Source organism: Mustelus asterias, chromosome 5 (genome assembly GCF_964213995.1).
Source record: "Mustelus asterias chromosome 5, sMusAst1.hap1.1, whole genome shotgun sequence".
Taxonomy (NCBI): domain Eukaryota; kingdom Metazoa; phylum Chordata; class Chondrichthyes; order Carcharhiniformes; family Triakidae; genus Mustelus; species Mustelus asterias.
The window spans coordinates 120,608,447-120,627,256 of record NC_135805.1 but is presented as its reverse complement, the minus strand read 5'-3'; the positions used below and the strand labels follow the sequence as shown (position 1 = coordinate 120,627,256).

At 45.6% G+C, this 18,810-nt stretch overlaps 1 long non-coding RNA gene across 3 annotated transcripts in view; it reads left to right on the top strand.

Moving 5' to 3' along the window:
* The window catches only part of LOC144493778 (uncharacterized), a 56,031-nt gene extending 37,430 nt beyond the window's left edge, over positions 1-18,601 (top strand). For 2 of the 3 annotated variants that reach the window (XR_013497790.1, XR_013497789.1), the window contains exon 3: positions 15,463-17,515. This is a non-coding gene — a long non-coding RNA (uncharacterized LOC144493778). Of the gene's footprint in view, positions 1-15,462; positions 17,516-18,245 lie in introns of those variants that run through there. The other variant, XR_013497791.1, reaches the window with a different exon arrangement.
* Positions 18,602-18,810: the final 209 nt, after the last annotated feature.

Below are 18,810 nucleotides of genomic sequence, written 5' to 3'. Positions count from 1 at the left end.
TGTTCTCATTCCCTCGGAAGTCGTCCTCGGGGATATCTTTACCAGCCTGGTTGACGTACCCAGTACCCGTCCTTCTGCGGCGACATGTAAGGGCCCGCAAGTCCGACCCCTTGGTCGAACCGGTCCAACTCCTCCACGCCAACCCTCAGTATGCCTATGTGGCATATCCTGACGGGCGAGAGGACACAGTCTCGATTCGAGACCTGGCGCCCGCAGGGGACATAGCAACTCCTGTCGCTCCCATACCCCCTGTCACGAATCCCCTATCACTTATTTCTTCCCCGGACGTGGCGCGGTCAGCACCGGGACCAGTGCATAACAGTTATACTCCCATGTACAGCTTGCCTGAGACTCGGAGATCGGCGCCACCACAGAAGGTACCGGGATCCCCTGCACCACCGCTTCACCAGGGTCAACCGGCTCGTGAGTCCTCGAGGGGACAGCCGGACGCTGTTTTGGAGAGAACGCCACCGCAAGCACCTGCTCCGGTGTCACAACCGGTGTTGAGGAGATCACAGCGATGGTGCGGTCCTCCAGACCGTCTGGACTTGTAGATTTTTTTTGTATATATGTAGTCTGTTTTCGCACCCAGCCGGCCTTTGTTTTCAAAGGAGGGGTGAATGTGGTGAACCATCGTTGGTTACCACTGTGGGGTTATTCCAATGTTGCTGTTGGGTTAGGGTGTTTACACTGTGGGATTAATATACCTGTGGTGGATGCTGTTATGGCACATCCCGGTCGGGCCCCGCCTCCTGGGAGAGGTATAAGACCCTCTGCTCAGGCGGGACCCCTCCAGTCTGGAATGGTGTACTCGTGTTTAAATAGTTCCATTGTTTGTCAATAAAAGCCTTCAATCACTGAAGCCTTGTACCTCGTGCTTGATTGTCGCGCATCAGTTCGATTCCCGGCTTGGGTCACTGTCTGTGTGGAGTTTGCACATTCTCCTCGTGTCTGCGTGGGTTTCCTCCGGGAGCTCCGGTTTCCTCCCACAATCCAAAGATGTGCGGGTTAGGTTGATTGGCTATGCTAAATTGCCCCTTAGTGTCCTGGGATGCATACATTAGATGGATTAGTGGGTAAAATATATGGGGGTAGGGCCTGGGTGGGATTGTGGTCGGTGCAGACTCGATGGGCCGAATGGCCTCTTTCTGTACTGTCGGGTTTCTATGATTTCTAACTTTCCTGCCAGGAATTAAACTGCCTCCTCTTTATCACAGACATTGTGCCCTCCTGACCAGACCTGGCCCTTGCAAAGCCCAAAATGTTTAGAAACCACGAAGCCCTCAAGGGCATGTGTCATTGATAATAAAGAGCACACTTCAGCTTCAGGGCATCCTCACTCCTATGGCAAAAACCTACTATTGGCATCAGCAGGTAGAATGCAGCTTTTCATGCCTGCTCACGCACTTAGTGCAATGGGGGGAAAACCCACCCTTTTTGTCAATACTTGAGAAATGTCAGTTTGACCTACCCCTTTGTTTCCTGGGTAGGATTTTCTGGCCCTGTCAGAGGCAGGCATTGTCGTGGATGGGACGGGAAAATTTGGTAGAAGTTAATTGACTTTTGGCTGCTCTCCAAATTTTCTGTCCCAACCTTGGCGAAGCCCACTGCTGACTGGGCCATAAAATCCCAACATTTAAATCTGCAGCAAAATTAAACAATGGATCCCTGCTGTTTCTCCAAATGCCGATGCATTAACCTGCCCAGACTGTTCGCTCTTCCTGTCCTTACTATTTAAAAATGTAATTCTGTCCCTCTCTCACCTGTTAACAAGCCCTTCAATGAGATTAATAGCAAATCCCTTAGAGGCGTGCAGGTTGATGCACCCCCTGACCCGAGCTTTGAAAACTGCAGTGTGTTCATGGAGGCCTCAGTAGACTGATACGGCATTCAATTACGATATTTTCAAAGTGTGCCCATACCCGACCTCAGGCCTAGGGGTGACTGAAAATCCAGCCCCAGGTGACAACATATTGCCACTCAAAAGACTGTGACAAGTCTGCAGGCAGCTGTTGGCACAGTGAATGGTGAGTGCTGTTCCTTCACCATTGACTGCCAAATTCTGAGCCACAATGTTAAAGCTCCTGTGAATTTAGTGATAAGTTGCTTTTTCAATTAAAGCTAATTAGCAAACAGACCTAGCTGAAACAGGATGGTAGAACTTTGATTATGTTGTGGTGTGACTTGCCCCATCATTCCTGTGAACAATGTGGCTGATGCAAATATCACCAAGGTCTGGGGACAAATGTTCTTGTTATAAAATGTCGAGACAAAATATTATCTTACTATGTCACTTAATTCCTGCATTCTTTTTCACCACGAAATAAATAAATACACCAAAATGAGGATCAGAAGGACCTTGGGGTCTGGGTCCATAGGACTTTAAAATTGGCCCCGCAGGTGGAGGAGGTGGTTAAGAAGGCGTATGGTGTGCTGGCCTTTATCAGTTGAGGGATTGAGTTTAGGAGTCCGGGGATAATGAAACAGCTATATAAGACCCTCGTCAGACCCCACTTGGAGTACTGTGCTCAGTTCTGGTCACCTCATTACAGGAAGGATGTGGAAAAGATTGAAAGGGTGCAGAGGAGATTTACAAGGATGTTGCCTGGATTGAGTGGCATGCCGTATGAGGATAGGCTGAGGGAGCTTGATCTTTTCTCCTTGGAGATACGTAGGATGAGAGGAGACCTAATAGAGGTATATAAGATGTAGAACATAGAACATAGAACATTACAGCGCAGAACAGGCCCTTCGGCCCACGATGTTGCACCGACCAGTTAAAAAAAAAAAAAACTGTGACCCTCCAACCTAAACCAATTTCTTTTCGTCCATGAACCTATCTACGGATCTCTTAAACGCCCCCAAACTAGACGCATTTACTACTGATGCTGGCAGGGCATTCCAATCCCTCACCACCCTCTGGGTAAAGAACCTACCCCTGACATCGGTTCTATAACTACCCCCCCTCAATTTAAAGCCATGCCCCCTCGTGCTGGATTTCTCCATCAGAGGAAAAAGGCTATCACTATCCACCCTATCTAAACCTCTAATCATCTTATATGTTTCAATAAGATCCCCTCTTAGCCGCCGCCTTTCCAGCGAAAACAATCCCAAATCCCTCAGCCTCTCCTCATAGGATCTCCCCTCCATACCAGGCAACATCCTGGTAAACCTCCTCTGCACCCTCTCCAAAGCCTCCACATCCTTCCTGTAATGTGGGGACCAGAACTGCACACAGTACTCCAAGTGCGGCCGCACCAGAGTTGTGTACAGTTGCAACATAACGCTACGACTCCTAAATTCAATCCCCCTACCAATAAACGCCAAGACACCATATGCCTTCTTAACAACCTTATCTACTTGATTCCCAACTTTCAGGGATCTATGCACACATACACCTAGATCCCTCTGCTCCTCCACACTATTCAAAGTCCTCCCGTTAGCCCTATACTCAACACATCTGTTATTCCTACCAAAGTGAATTACCTCACACTTCTCCGCATTAAACTCCATCCGCCACCTCTCGGCCCAACTTTGCAACCTGTCTAAGTCTTCCTGCAAACTACGACACCCTTCCTCACTGTCTACCACACCACCGACTTTGGTGTCATCAGCAAATTTGCTAATCCACCCAACTATACCCTCATCCAGATCATTAATAAATATTACAAACAGCAGTGGCCCCAAAACAGATCCCTGAGGTACACCACTTGTAACCGCACTCCATGATGAATATTTACTATCAACCACCACCCTCTGTTTCCTATCCGCTAGCCAATTCCTGATCCAATTTCCTAGATCACCCCCAATCCCATACATCTGCATTTTCTGCAGAAGCCTACCATGGTGAACCTTATCAAACGCCTTACTAAAATCCATATATACCACGTCCACTGCCTTGCCCCCATCCACCTCCTTGGTCACTTTCTCAAAAAACTCAATAAGGTTAGTAAGGCACGACCTACCTGCCACAAAACCATGCTGACTATCACCTATCAATTCATTACTCTCCAAATAACTATAAATCCTATCCCTTATAATTTTTTCCAACATCTTGCCGACAACAGAAGTGAGACTCACCGGTCTATAATTCCCGGGGAAGTCTCTGTTCCCCTTCTTAAACAATGGGACAACATTCGCTAACCTCCAATCTTCTGGTACTATACCAGAGGCCAACGACGACCTGAAGATCAGAGCCAGAGGCTCTGCAATCACTTCTCTTGCCTCCCAGAGAATCCTTGGATAAATCCCATCCGGACCAGGGGATTTATCTATTTTCAGACCCTCCAGAATATCCTGCACATCCTCCTTATCAACTGTAATACTGTCTATTCTACTCCCTTGCAACCCAGTGTCCTCCTCAGCTATATTCATGTCCCCTTGCGTGAACACCGAAGAGAAATATTGGTTCAATGCTTCACCAATCTCCTCCGGTTCCACACATAACTTCCCTCTGCCATCTATAACTGGCCCTAAACTTGCCCTAACCAACCTTCTGTTCTTGACATACCTATAGAACGCCTTAGGATTCTCTTTAACCCTATCCGCCAAAGTCTTCTCATGTCCCCTTTTAGCCCTTCTAAGCTCGCTCTTCAACTCCCTCTTAGCCAATCTAAAGCTTTCTAGTGCACTACCCGAGTGCTCACGTCTCATCCGAACATAAGCCTCCTTTTTCTTTTTAACCAACAAAGAAACTTTTTTGGTGCACCACGGTTCCCTAGCCCTACCAATTCCTCCTTGCCTGACAGGGACATACCTATCACAGACTCGCAGTAGCTGCTCCTTGAAAAAACTCCACATGTCGGACGTTCCCAGTCCCTGTAATCTCCTAGTCCAACCTATGTTTCCTAATTCTCTCCTAATAGCCTCATAATTACCCTTCCCCCAGCTAAAACCACTGGCCCGAGGTTCATGCCTATCCCTTTCCATCACTAAGGTGAACATAACCGAATTGTGGTCACTATCACCAAAATGCACACCAACTTCCAAGTCTAGCACCTGGTCTGGCTCATTTCCCAGCACCAGATCCAATATAGCCTCACCTCTAGTTGGCCTGTCTACATACTGAGTCAAAAAACCTTCCTGCACGCTTTGAACAAAAACTGACCCCTCTAACGAGCTAGAGCTATAACAATTCCAGTCAATATTAGTCAAGTTAAAATCCCCCATAACAATTGCCCTATTACTTTCACTCCTAAGCAGGATTGACTCCGCAATCCTTTCCTCAACCTCTCTAGAACTTTTAGGAGGTCTATAAAAGACTCCCAACAGGGTGACCTCTCCTCTCCTATTTCTAATCTCCGCCCATACTACCTCAACAGATAAGTCCTCATCAAACCTCCTCTCTGACACTGTGATACAATCTCTGACCAATAATGCTACCCCTCCCCCTCTTCTACCTCCTTCCCTACTTCGACTAAAACATTTGAACCCCGGGACCTGCAGCATCCATTCCTGCCCCTGCTCTATCCATGTCTCTGAAATAGCCACAACATCGAAGTCCCAGGTACTGATCCACGCTGCAAGTTCACCCACTTTATTGCGAATACTCCTGGCATTGAAGTATACACATTTCAAACCCTGCTCCACCCCACCTCTGCAATGCCGTGCATTGCAGTCCCCATCCATGCATCCCTCACTTTCAGCCCCACTACTCAGGATCCCTCCCCCCCCCCGAATCAGTTTAAACCTCCTTGCATGGCCTTAGCAAATTTACCCCCCAGGATATTGGTCCCCTTCTGATTAAGGTGTAGACCATCCTTCTCATAGAGGTCACACCTTCCCCAGTATGAGCCCCAATTGCTTAAGTACCTGAACCCCTCCCTCCTGCACCATCCCCTCAGCCATGAATTCAAACCTTCCCTCTCCCTATTCCTCTCTAAACTATCCCGTGGTACAGGCAAGAGTCCAGAGATAACCACTCTGTCAGTCTTGGCCTTTAGTTTCCACCCCAACTCCATAAATCCCTGCCTAATATCCCCTTCCCCTATCCTCCCTATGTCGTGTGTCCCCACATGTACAATAACTTGTGGTTTATCTCCCTCCCCCCTAAGAATCCTGAATACCCTGTCAGACACATCCCGGACCCCAGCCCCTGGTAGGCAACACACCAACCCTGAGTCCCTACCTTTAGTTCCGACCCTCCTATCTGTCCCCTTAATTGTGGAGTCCCCAATCACAAGGCCCAGTCTTTTACAGCCCCTAACCACCTGAGCTTTCTCACTCGGCTCACCCCCAGAGATCTGCTCTCTATGCTCAGTTGATTCCTCCTCAACTGTAGCCTCCAGCACCGAAAACCTATTATGGAGGGGAACCGCCCCAGGGGATTGTCTTCCCGATTGCTTCTTACCCCTCCTCCTGGCATTGACCCAAGCCTCATTTCTAGGAGTTACTATTTCTCTATAACTCCTATCAACTTCCACCTCCGCCTCCCGAATTATGCGGAGTTCCTCTACCTCCCCCTCCAGCTCCTTTACACGCTCCTCCAGAAGCTGCAATCTAATGCACTTCTTACAACTAAAATCTCCTGAAACACTACTGGATTTCCTCACCACATACATCCCACAGGAGATGCAGCATACTGCCTGAACTGCCATCCCTGAAGCCATTACCAGCAAGAAAAAAAGAAAACAAAAAAAACTTCCCCACACTTCCCCAACTGTCACTCTCCACTGCAGCCCGAGCAACACTCCCTCACTGAGACACCAACTGTCACTCTCCACTGCAGCCCGAGCAACACTCCCTCACTGAGACACCAACTGTCACTCTCCACTGCAGCCCGAGCAGCACTCCCTCACTGAGACACCAACTGTCACTCTCCACTGCAGCCCGAGCAGCACTCCCTCACTGAGACACCAACTGTCACTCTCCACTGCAGCCCGAGCAACACTCCCTCACTGAGACACCAACTGTCACTCTCCACTGCAGCCCGAGCAACACTCCCTATGTTGAGAGGCATAGATCGGGTGGACTCTCAGAGGCTTTTTCCCAGGGTGGAAATGGCTGCTACGAGAGGACACAGGTTTAAGGTGCTGGGGGGTAGGTACAGGGGAAATGTTAGGGGGAAGTTTTTCACACAGAGGGTGGTGGGCGAGTGGAATCGGCTGCTGTCAGTGGTGGTGGAGGCAAACTCAATAGGGTCTTTTAAGAGACTCCTGGATGAGTACATGGGACTTAATAGGATGGAGGGTTATAGGTAGGCCTAAAAGGTAGGGATATGTTCGGCACAACTTGTGGGGCCGAAGGGCCTGTTTTGTGCTGTAGTTTTTCTATGTTTCTAAAATGTCAGAGCTTGGTTTTAGCAAGTCAAGAAGCTGATTTTAGCATTGTGAAGCCATGGTTGGGATAGGTTTCAAGAGGCATTTCTTTATTATGGTGAACACCAGCTGGAATGGATTGTAAGATCATTTGGCACCAGACTGCGGTCCCATTTAAGATTTTGGACTGGACAGACTGTAGAATTGGCATCTTGTAATGACAAAAGCCAACCGGCTGAAACATTTCCTTAATTTTAAATTACATTGTGACTTTGTGAAATTATGCTCTCAGAAATTGTATATTTCTGAGAAAGTGATCGACCAATTTTACCCTTTATGGACAGCCCACCTTTATCTTATAAGGACCGACTTCAGGTTCTTAGCTCACTAATATGGCCCAAATGTTAAGTTCCAAGGCAGGTAATGATGCAACAATAAGGGGAGATTATTGAAATCTTGCCAAATCGAGGGAGTAATCCTGCTCCTTTTGGCTCCATAGGCATGTTTTTCTCTTCATGATTCATGAAAGTGATGGCTTTCATATTCTGAAAGATTCCAGAGTGAGCTAGGCCTCAGTGCTGCCCTGTTCTACAATGTTTAATTTCTCAGTAAGGGCCAGAATGGGTGATAGGCTCCTCACTTACAGATGTGAGAAGCCCTGTTTTTAGGTAGCCATTGGGAATGTCTGAACAATGGGCTGAAAAATGGACTGGCCAAATTAGTCCTTTGGGCAATAGATACTGGACTCTACAACTAATCCTCAGTACACCTGTTTACATTTACAAAACAGGCTCAATGAAGTTCAGTAGCCACCTTGCTGCAACGTTTCTTAAGTTGGAGATACCCAGACAAACAATCTAGGCTGAATGAGAAATTGTTTTCACCCCATCTTCTTGCACAAAATGTCAAATCTGGACAACTTGTGTATGTTCTCCTTCATAAAGAGAACAGCAATGCCTCAGAAAACAATCATCAAAGATATGTCAAAAAGTCTTACCATGGTGTACCTATGGCGACATATTCTTGTAAATTATAAAATGTAGAGTCTTTAAATTGAAGCAAGGCAGATCCTTGTGCTTGTACCAATTCCCAAAATGATATGTCAGACAAAACCTGTTTGTTACAGCTGTATAGAACAATGGTGAGGCCACATTTGGAATACTGCGTCCAGTTCTGGTCGCCACACTACCAGAAGGACGTGGAGGCTTTGGAGAGAGTACAGAGAAGGTTTACCAGGATGTTGCCTGGTATGGAGGGTCTTAGCTATGAGGAGAGATTGGGTAAACTGGGGTTGTTCTCCCTGGAAAGATGGAGGATGAGGGGCGACCTAATAGAGGTGTATAAAATTATGAAGGGCATAGATAGGGTGAACAGGGGAAGCTTTTTCCCAGGTCGGAGGTGACGAACACAAGGGGTCACGGGTTCAAGGTGAGGGGGGCAAGGTTGAACACAGATGTCAGGGGGACGTATTTTACACAGAGGGTGGTGGGGGCCTGGAATGCACTGCCAAGCAAGGTGATTGAGGCGGACACGCTGGGATCGTTTAAGACTTATCTAGATAGCCACATGAACAGACTGGGAATAGAGGGATACAAAAGAATGGTCGAGTGGGCACATGAGTGGCACAGGCTTGGAGGGCCGAAGGGCCTGTTCCTGTGCTGTATTGTTCTTTGTACTTCTATGTTCTTTTTAGTTGCTATGTTTGGTGATAACAGCTTCCCTGTATTTGCATTGATGCGCTTATAAACTCAATGTTAATCGGGGCAGATTGGGGGTACGGGAAAGGGGGGGATGTATTGGAACTTTGGACAAGAAACATGGAAAGTCAGATTTCCCCATATGCTGTAGAGTTTCAACTTCAGGGCATAGGTTATTTGGCCTTGAGCGGTTCCTGTAAATCAGCCAGGTTGACAAACTTGGCTTCTAGTTGTGCGGGGAGAAAAGTGTAGGAACAGACAAATCTGATTCATGACCTTGGAGCTGTAGATTCTATCTCCAGGGGAGAAGTTTCCTGTCACTGTTCCTAGAGAAGGAAAGTGTCCCTCTGTTGGCACGAGTCTGATCTAAGAGTTAGACAAATGTTCAATCTGGGGTGGAGTAGTATGGCATCTGATTCTGTACTCTGGAGACTTTTATATGGGGGGGAGGGGCTGGCTTGATGAAAGAGGTGCTTGGGCAGTGGTGAGGGGAGGTGGGGTATATCAAAGGTTATTGCAGAAAATAAAAGCACATCATGTTGGGGGTAACATATTAGCATAGAAAAAAGATTGTTTGACTGGCAGAAAACAGAGAGTATGCATAAATGGGTCATTGTGTGTTTGTTCCTCTTATGGGGCAATCTGCCAAGAGGGTCACGTGACCCAGGTGACCAATCAGGGATCAGTGTGGGGGATCACCTTAGCAAGTGTGGGCTTCTATATCAGTTCAATTCTGGAAGCTGACTGGCAGCCATGAGTCTGCAAGCTTCTGTATTATAGTTACATAATAGGGTGGTACGGTGGCCCAGTGGTTAGCACTGATGCCTTACAACGCCAGTGACCTGGGTTCAATTCCGGCCTCCAGTCCACTGATGCCTTACAACGCCAGTGACCTGGGTTCAATTCCGGCCTCCAGTCACTGTGTGGAGTTTGCACATTCTTCCCGTGTCTGCGTGAGTTTCCTCCGGGTGCTCTGGTTTCCTTCCACAGCCCAAAGATGTGCGAGTTAGGTGGATTGGCCATGATAAATTTCCCCTTAATGCCAGGGTATTAACCGGGTAAATATGTGGGCTTGAGGGGATAGAGCCTGGGTGGGATTGTTGTCGGGGCTCAATGGGCCGAATGGCCTCCTTCTGCACTGTAGGGTTTCTATGATTCTATGATATCAATAAACACTGCAATTGTTATTTACCTGGTGAACAGGAATGATGACAGTCTGATTGACAGAATGTGATTGGTGAGTCCTGCAAGGGTCTGTGCTGGAGCCTCATCTTTGATAATTTATATCAATGACTTAGATGAAGAGAGGGAAGTCATGGTAGCTAAATCTGCAGATGACACAAAGATAGGTATGAACGTATGTTGTTAAGAAGACATAAGGTGCATGCAGATGCATATAGGTAGGTTGAGTGTGTGGGCACAATCTGGCAGATGGAGTATAATGTGGGAAGATGTGAAGTTATTCATTTTGAAAAGAAGAATAAAAAAGCAGAGTATTACTTAAATGGGGAACGACTGCAGAATTGAAGTATATATGATCCTGAATGGTCATAATAATGTGGGAGTGGAAAGGATATTCCCTCTCATGGATGAGTCCAAAGCTCCAGTTCAAATTGATGGAACTGTTGCAGCAGTAGTGAATGTGCCCCATCACTGGAATGCCAAACTATCTTTCATTAACTCTGGATGTTGGTTCAGATGCCCCTTCTGTAACTTACACATGTTACCCCTGTTAGCAAATGAATGTAACCCCTCAAGAACTAGGTTCAGTTTAACAGTCACAGTTTTAATCAGACATTACACTGACATAGTCTTAAATATTGGCCTGTGACAGAACTTTCAAGTAATAGTCCTGCCAAAGCCAATCTTCCATCACCAAAAGCCCTTTCATGCTAACACAGGAAAGAGCCATACCTGTGGCTTGAAATATAGAAACCCTACAGTGCAGAAAGAGGCCATTTGGCCCATCGAGTCTGCACCAACCACAATCCCACCCAGGCCGTACCCCCATATCCCTACATATTTACCCGCTGACCCCTCTAACGTACACATCTCAGGACACTAAGGGGCAATTTTAGCATGGCCAATCAACCTAACCCGCACATCTTTGGACTGTGGGAGGAAACTGGAGCACCCGGAGGAAACCCATGCAGACACGAGGAGAAGGTGCAAACTCCACACAGACAGTGACCAAAGCTGGAATCGAACCCAGGTCCCTGGAGCTGTGAAGCAGCAGTGCTAACCACTGTGCTGTGCTACCTTGCATGCAAGTCAATACCCAGGGACCTAGAGAATACCAGCAATGTGTTTTAGCCCCCTGCTGCTCACTTCTAATTGGCCAAGCTTCTGTTCGCTCAATAAGGGAGTTTGTACTCCATGAAGCCCATGGGGAGGTCTATTGATGATTACCCCTTGCCCTTTGAGGCTATCATAAAACCTCTTCAACATTACTTGTTTTCAGTGATAGAATACATTAATGAGAACATATGAACATAAGAACTAGGAGCCTGCTCCGCCATTCAATAAGATCATGGCTGATCTTTTCGTGGACTCAGCTCTACTTACCCTCCCGCTTACCATAACCTTTAATTCTTTTACTGTTCAAAAATATATCTATCCTTGCCTTAAAAACATTCAATGAGGTAGCCTCAACTGCTTCACTGGGCAGGGAATTCCACAGATTCACAACCCTTTGTGTGAAGAAGTTCCTCCTCAACTCAGTTCTAAATCTGCTTCCCCTTATTTTGAGGCCATGCCCCCTAGTTCTACTTTCACCCGCCAGTAAAAACAACTTCCCTGCTCCTATCTTATCTATTCTTATCAGGGCGGCACGGTAGCACAGTGGTTAGCACTGCTGCTTCACAGCTCCAGGGTCCTGGGTTCGATTCCCGGCTCGGGTCAGTGTCTGTGTGGAGTTTGCACATTCTCCTCGTGTCTGTGTGGGTTTCCTCCGGGTGCTCCGGTTTCCTCCCACAGTCCAAAGATGTGCGGGTTAGGTTGATTGGCCAGGTTAAAAAAAAAATTGTCCCTGAGATGTGCAGTTAGAGGGATTAGCGGGTAAATATGTGGGGGTAGGGCCTGGGTGGGATTGTGGTCGGTGCAGACTCGATGGGCCGAATGGCCTCCTTCTGCACTGTAGGGTATCTATGTTTCTATGATCCCTTCATAATCTTATATGTTTCTATCAGACCTCCCCTCATTCTTCTGAATTCCAATGAGTATAGTCCCAGTCTACTCAGTTTCTCCTCATAAACTAACCCTCTCAACTCCAGAATCAACCGAGTGAATCTCCTCTGCACCCCCTCCAGTGCCAGTATATCCTTTCTCGTGTAATCATCCTCCAACTTAGATGAGTTTATTTTACTAGCTGCTGTTTTTGCTGCTGAGGAGTTATCAACAGTAATTCTTTAATGAGCATTATCCTTCAAATATTGACCTGGTTGCAAGTATCATGTGACCCAATAAGATTTCCCTTGGTTGGGAATGTGCCCTTTGAAGCTGATTGTCATCCAAAAAAATTAGGCTGAACACAAAAAAAATCATAGAATCCCTACAGTGCAGAAGGAGTGCCGAGTCTGCACCAACTGTCTGAGAAAGAATTTTATCCATACCCTATTCTTGTAATCCAATGTATTTGCCCTGCTAATTCCCATAATCTACACATCTTGGGACACTCCAGGGCAATTTAGCATGGCCAATCCACTAAATCTGCACATATGTGGGAAGAAACTGGAACATCAGATGAAACCCACACAGACACAGGGAGAACATGCAAACTCTGCACAGATCTAAGGCTGGAAATGGACCCGAATTCCTGGAGCTGTGAGGCAGCAGTGCTAACCACTGTGCCACCCATGAAATGGTCAGTGAAGTATGTTTAAAAAAAAGTGCAAGCTATGTGGAAAGATAAGTTAAAATGTTTTAAAAAGTTCAAACATAACAGGGAGGAGAAAATAGCAAGACAAATGAGTGAGTACAAAAAAAGAGAAGATGCAAGAGGGCACATCAGGTGACCCAAAAGGTTCAGCAAGTCAGTGGTGCGTTCTGGGATAGAAGGTTTTCAATGAGCTTGATATATATCTAGGGAACTCTATTAAATAAACAACTTTTACAGATGCACCATAGAAAGCATTTTTTTCTGGTTGTATCACAGCTTGGTATGGCTCCTGCTCTGACCAAGAAACTACAAAGGGTTGTGAACATAGCCTCGTCCATCACGCAAACCAACCTCCCATCCATTGACTCTGTCTACACTTCCTGCTGCCTCAGAAAAGCAGCCAGCATAATTAAGGACCCCACGCATCCTGGAGATGTTCTCTTCTACCTTCTTCCGTCAGGAAAAAGATACAAAAGTCACATACCAACCGACTCAAGAACTGCTTCTTCCCTGCTGCCATCAGACTTTTGAATGGACCTACCTTATATTAATATGATATTTCTCTACACCCTAGCTATGACTGTAACAGTATATTCTGCACCCTCGCCTTTCCTGCTCCTCTATGTACTCTATGAAAGGTATGCTTTGCCTGTATAGCGCACAAGAAACAATACTTTTCACTGTATCCCAATACATGTGACAATAATAAATCAAATCAAATCAAAGGCAAAGTCTCAAAGAAACCCTGACACTCAGAAACTCAGACTTCCTGGTCTCATTTCCTATTCTCAGGGTAGTAGGGAGCTCCGCTCTTCTTACTATAGATCCAAAAGCACAAGGCTCAGAAACTACTACTTTCGAGCCGTACTGCTGAACTCCTGAAGAAATTCTGATAGGATTTTTACTGAATAGCTACAGGGTTTTGAGGGCCTCTTTCTTTTACATACAACTAGCCCATTTCAGGCAATTAATCTAAGAGTTTGTGTTATTTCAAATTCATTGCCATTTGGATATAATATTTCTTATTATAAGAAACACACTGCATTCACACAAACACCAACCTAAGCCTGTGAATGTATAGATATAATACATGCTCTGTTATCTTTCCATCCAAGAAAGATGATGGTAACACAGCAAACAGTGCATTTCAGATGGGATCTCTTCATATAGCATACCTTTGAGGAAATCAATCCTTGAGAGGCAGGTTCTACCACAAGTGATACATGTGGAGCTTCCAAGTGTTGCTGTGGGCTGTTGTTTTTGGCATTGGCACCTGTTTCCAAGTCCTAGTAGCCACTGGTCATCATGATGGTACATGCCAGCCCACAGGAGGACTCTCTATTTTCTATTTTTCTATTTTCAGCTAGTGTCGCCCAAGTACAAGAATCGATGTTTAGCTCTTCATACCATCCTTGAAGCAGAGCTTTCACGTATTATTATGGGTTAACCTCGTGGAAACATTAAAAATTCTTGACAAACCAGGAGTCAATGAAGTTCGGGAATGGGCCAGAATTTTATGTTGCTCAGGTGGGCACGCGCCCGACCGGAAGTATATGAAATCGCAAGAGAACACGTTGGTCACGTACCCAGACGTTAGCATGCACTTGTGAAATATTTGGTCAGCAGGTGCATGAGACAGTCGGAAGAATGCCCACTGACAATCGGGCATGCAATTTTAGTCCATTAAGGGGCCAATTGAACGCAATTTTGCGTGGTCCAGCTGGTTTAATGGTTGGCAGGTGGGCCGCTTGGCCAGGCGGCCTTTAGATTTTAGCGGCAACCTTGATCCAGGGTGGGATGAACTGTCGGGACTGAAATAACATTCACAGATGTGTCAGGGGACCAGGGTCTGTGAAAGATTGTGCAGCCTGGGCACCTGTGGCATCATTTTAATATCAATATTTATACTTCAAGGATCAACAGCACCCTGAGATAACTCTGAAGATGCTGGCCCCCTGAGGGAGCATGGAAGCACCAGCCCGCATCCTCCCATTTCTTGGCACCTGCCACCACCCTGTGCTCTCCGACAGCGCTCAGCCTTTCACAGAATGTGTTTCATTCTGGGTGGCCATTAATTGACCAGCCAACATGAATTATGCTCCAGGGGAACCCGCCGCTGGGAATGTGTGCCAAAAACAACAGTCCACAGCAACACTTGGAAGCTTCATGTGCATCACTTGTGGTAGAAACTGCCTTTCAAGGATTGACTTCCTCAACTATCGGCAAAGGTATGCCACATGAAGACGTCCCATTGGAAATGCATTGTCTGCTATGTTGCCATCATGTGTTACTGGGAAGGTGTTTCGCACTTCAGATGGTCAAGAACTTCAGGCCATAGCATTGATGTCAGTCACAAGGCATCACACAAATCAAGATCAGCCCCAGAAGCAGATTCAGGCTGGATTCAGAAGGACGACCACTTTGCAAGTCAAAAGGTTTGTAAGCCCACAGTATGAGTATCATGGGCTGAAACAGACAGCAGACAATTGCTATTTGCAGCTGAGAGAGTAAGGAGCTGTTCACTGAGAACTGAACACAAAGCAATTCTGAATGGCTATGAATCAATGCTAGCCTTGCTAGAATGGAATATGGTTAATAAAAATTAAATTTTCCTGAGTCAATTTATTCGCAGATCCAGGAGCAAATTTGAGCAAGGTGAGGAAAATTGTGCGAAAGTGAAATTTGAATTTGCAAGCAGTAACGGAGGCACAGCTGAATAGGGGGAGAAAAATTGTCCCAGTCTTGCGGAAGACTCAAATTCAACACACTGGCAGGAAGGCCAGTAAGCGACATTCAAAATCAATGGGAAGGGAAATGGAGCTGTAGGGAAAATGGAGCTGCACAGAACAATTACCTAAAAGCTTGAAAGTCAAGTTGGAAAGGATTAGGAATATAACTGTACAGAAACATCTTCAATTTGCTAACTGCATCATTTTATACTCTTTAAATGAATTACCACCTGATATGGAAATCAATGACTTTACTACTAAGCTGAATGGTAAGCCACTTCAAAGTAAACACCCCACTGCTAGATGGATTGTAAGTGCTGTGAAAGTGCTTTCATAATCATGTTTTCTGTACATGTGTAGAGTTATGAAAACAAGACGGTGTTGTGATACATCTCCCTGTCTCCATTATTTAATGACCTCTGGTAAGTAGAGTGATAAATAGTTCTAAAGCAATACAGCACTACGTTCAAGGAGAGTTTCTTTGCAAACAATGTATTTGGTAATCAATGAAGAAAAAAAGTGATCCAAGTACAGTGTCATATTTAAATTCTAAAGACACACTAATCACCTTTATTTGATATTTAGTCAAATTCTGACCCTATGCGCACTGCTTGACAGTAGGATAATACTAAACAGTTATCAATTATCTCAAATTTCTTTAAAAAATGTATTTGTTCATGGGAAGTGAGCATTATCCACCCTTAATTGCTCTTCAGAAGGTGGTGGTGAGCCACCTTCTTGGATTGCTGCAGTCCATGTGGTGGAGGTACATCCACAGTGCTATTAGGAGGGGAATTGCAGATTTTAAACACAGCGACAGTAAAGGAACGGCGATATAGTTCCCTGTCAGGATGGCCTGTGACTTGGAAGTGAACATGCTGGTGGGGGCGTTTCCATGCCTCAACTGCCCTTGTCCTTCTGAGTGGTAAAGTTTTGAAAGGAGTCTTAGTGAGTTGCTGCAGTGCATCTTGTGGAGGGTACATTCTGCCCTGTGCTCCACTGGTGAAGGGAGTGAATGTTCAAACTGGTGGATGGGGTGCTGATTAAATGGACTACTTTTTCCTGGATGGTGTCAAATGTCTTGAGTTATATTGGAGATGCACTCATCCTTTTATAGATGCACCATAGAAAGTATTCTTTCTGGTTGTATCACAGTTTGGTATGGCTTCTGTGCTATCCAAGACTGCAAGAAACTACAAAGAGTAATAAATGAAGCCCAGTCCATCACTCAAACTAGCCTCCCACCCACTGGCACTGTCTATACTTCCCTTTGCCTCAGAAAAGCAGCCAGCATAATTAAGGAGCCCACGCACTCTGGATTCTCTTCCACCTTTTTCTGTTGGGAAAAAGATACCAACGTCTGAGGACCAATACCAACAGACTCAAAAACAGCTTCTTCCTTGCTGCCATCAGACTTTTGAATAGACCTACCTCGCATTAAATTGATCTTTCTCTATACCCTAACTATGACTGTGACACTTCATCCTGCACTCTCTCATTTCCTTCTCTATGAACGGTATGCTTTGTCTGTATAGTGAGCAAGAAACAATACTTTTCACTGCATGCTAATACAAGTGACAATAACAAATCAAATCAAATCAAAATCATCCAGGCAAATGGAGAGCATTCTGTCACACTCCCGACTTGTACCATGTACATAGTTGATAGGCTTTGGGATGTCAAGAAGCGAGTTATTTGCTGTTCTGCCATTCAATAAAGTCAAGGCTAATTTGCTTGCAACCTCAACTCCACTTTCCTGAATACCCCTGCTAACCTTTCACCTTATTGCTTATCAAAAATCTTTCTTCCTCTGCCTTGAAACTATTCAAAGACTCTGCTTTCACCACCTTTTAAGGAAGAGAACTCCAAGGATACACAACTATCTGAGAGAGAAAAACTCTCCTCATCTCAGTTGTAAAAGGATGACCCCTAATTTTGGAACAGTGACCCCTCGTTCTAGATTCTCCCACAAGAGGAAATATCCTTTCCACATCCAGGCTGGGTTTCTGGTCAATGGCAATACCCAGGATGTAACATTAGAAATCTATCTTGCTGAAGGCATTAAAAAGTACTGGCTTGCAATAACTGACGAGCAGGGACTAACACCAATAAAGGTTTATTGACAATACTGAGCAGCTCTTGCAAGCTGTGTTTCTGCCCAGGGAAGAACTCCTGCACTCTCGACATGTGACCCTTTTTGTACCTGCTTTATCCCAGCATCAACATGACCACCCAGACTACACCTTCCCCGTTTAGGTTGGGACAACCAGTAGTATGGACATGTAACAGTGTAATAGGACAGTCACAGAGTGTAAACTATTTACAACATACAAAGTTGAACAGGGCTATGGAGCCGACAATAGAGTGTTTTTGGAGGCTCAGTACCTTGGTTACCCTGATTGAGCTCAATCTCATTTACCCTGTTTGTGTTCTGAACCTTGGAGTAGTGACTGGCTGTGGTGTGGCTGGTGACAGAGGCAGGCTGCTGTGGCTTTCATCTTCAGCATTTTTCAAATGGTTCCATGTGCCACAGGTGATACAGCATTTATGAAACACAAAGCATGCAGTTCTGTTCTGTGGGCGATGGTTGCCGTAGTTGGGGCAGGGTGTGCCCTGTACGGCGTAAACTTTTGTTTCCCTTCTTAATTCTTTGTTGCTTTTCTCTGATTGCTCATTCTGCATACAGATGTCAATGGCAGATTCCAGTTTTAAGTCTTTCTTGCAAGGAAGCTGCTTGTTGGTAACATCGCTATGGACCCCACGCACAATGCGATCTCTCACAAGTTCATTGTCAAGGGTGCCAAACGCACATTTTTTGCTGGAATTTTTAGACTTGTGGTGTATGACTGAATAATACCATTAAATTTTTTGGTTGGTGGTACTGAGCGTGTATCTATCCAGTATAATGTTCTTTACTGACATAACATATGTGAATCAAACTTTTTTTATTAACATCTGGGGGTCCTCCTTCTCTTTCTCAGTTTGCAAAATGAAGGATTCTAATTTATTGACCATCTCAGGGCCCACTAAATTTAAGAGAGTGTACATCTATACCTTTGATTTGTCTGATTTGCTGGTACCACAATAGATATGTCACTCTCTTTTGCATTTTCTCCAATTGTCTGCAGTGGGTCGATACGGCAAAGACCCTGTGCCAATCTGCCAACTCCTGACACCATGTAGAAAGTATGGGGTTGCAATAACTGGTGACCAGAGATCATACCGACAATAAAAGTTTATTGACAACACTG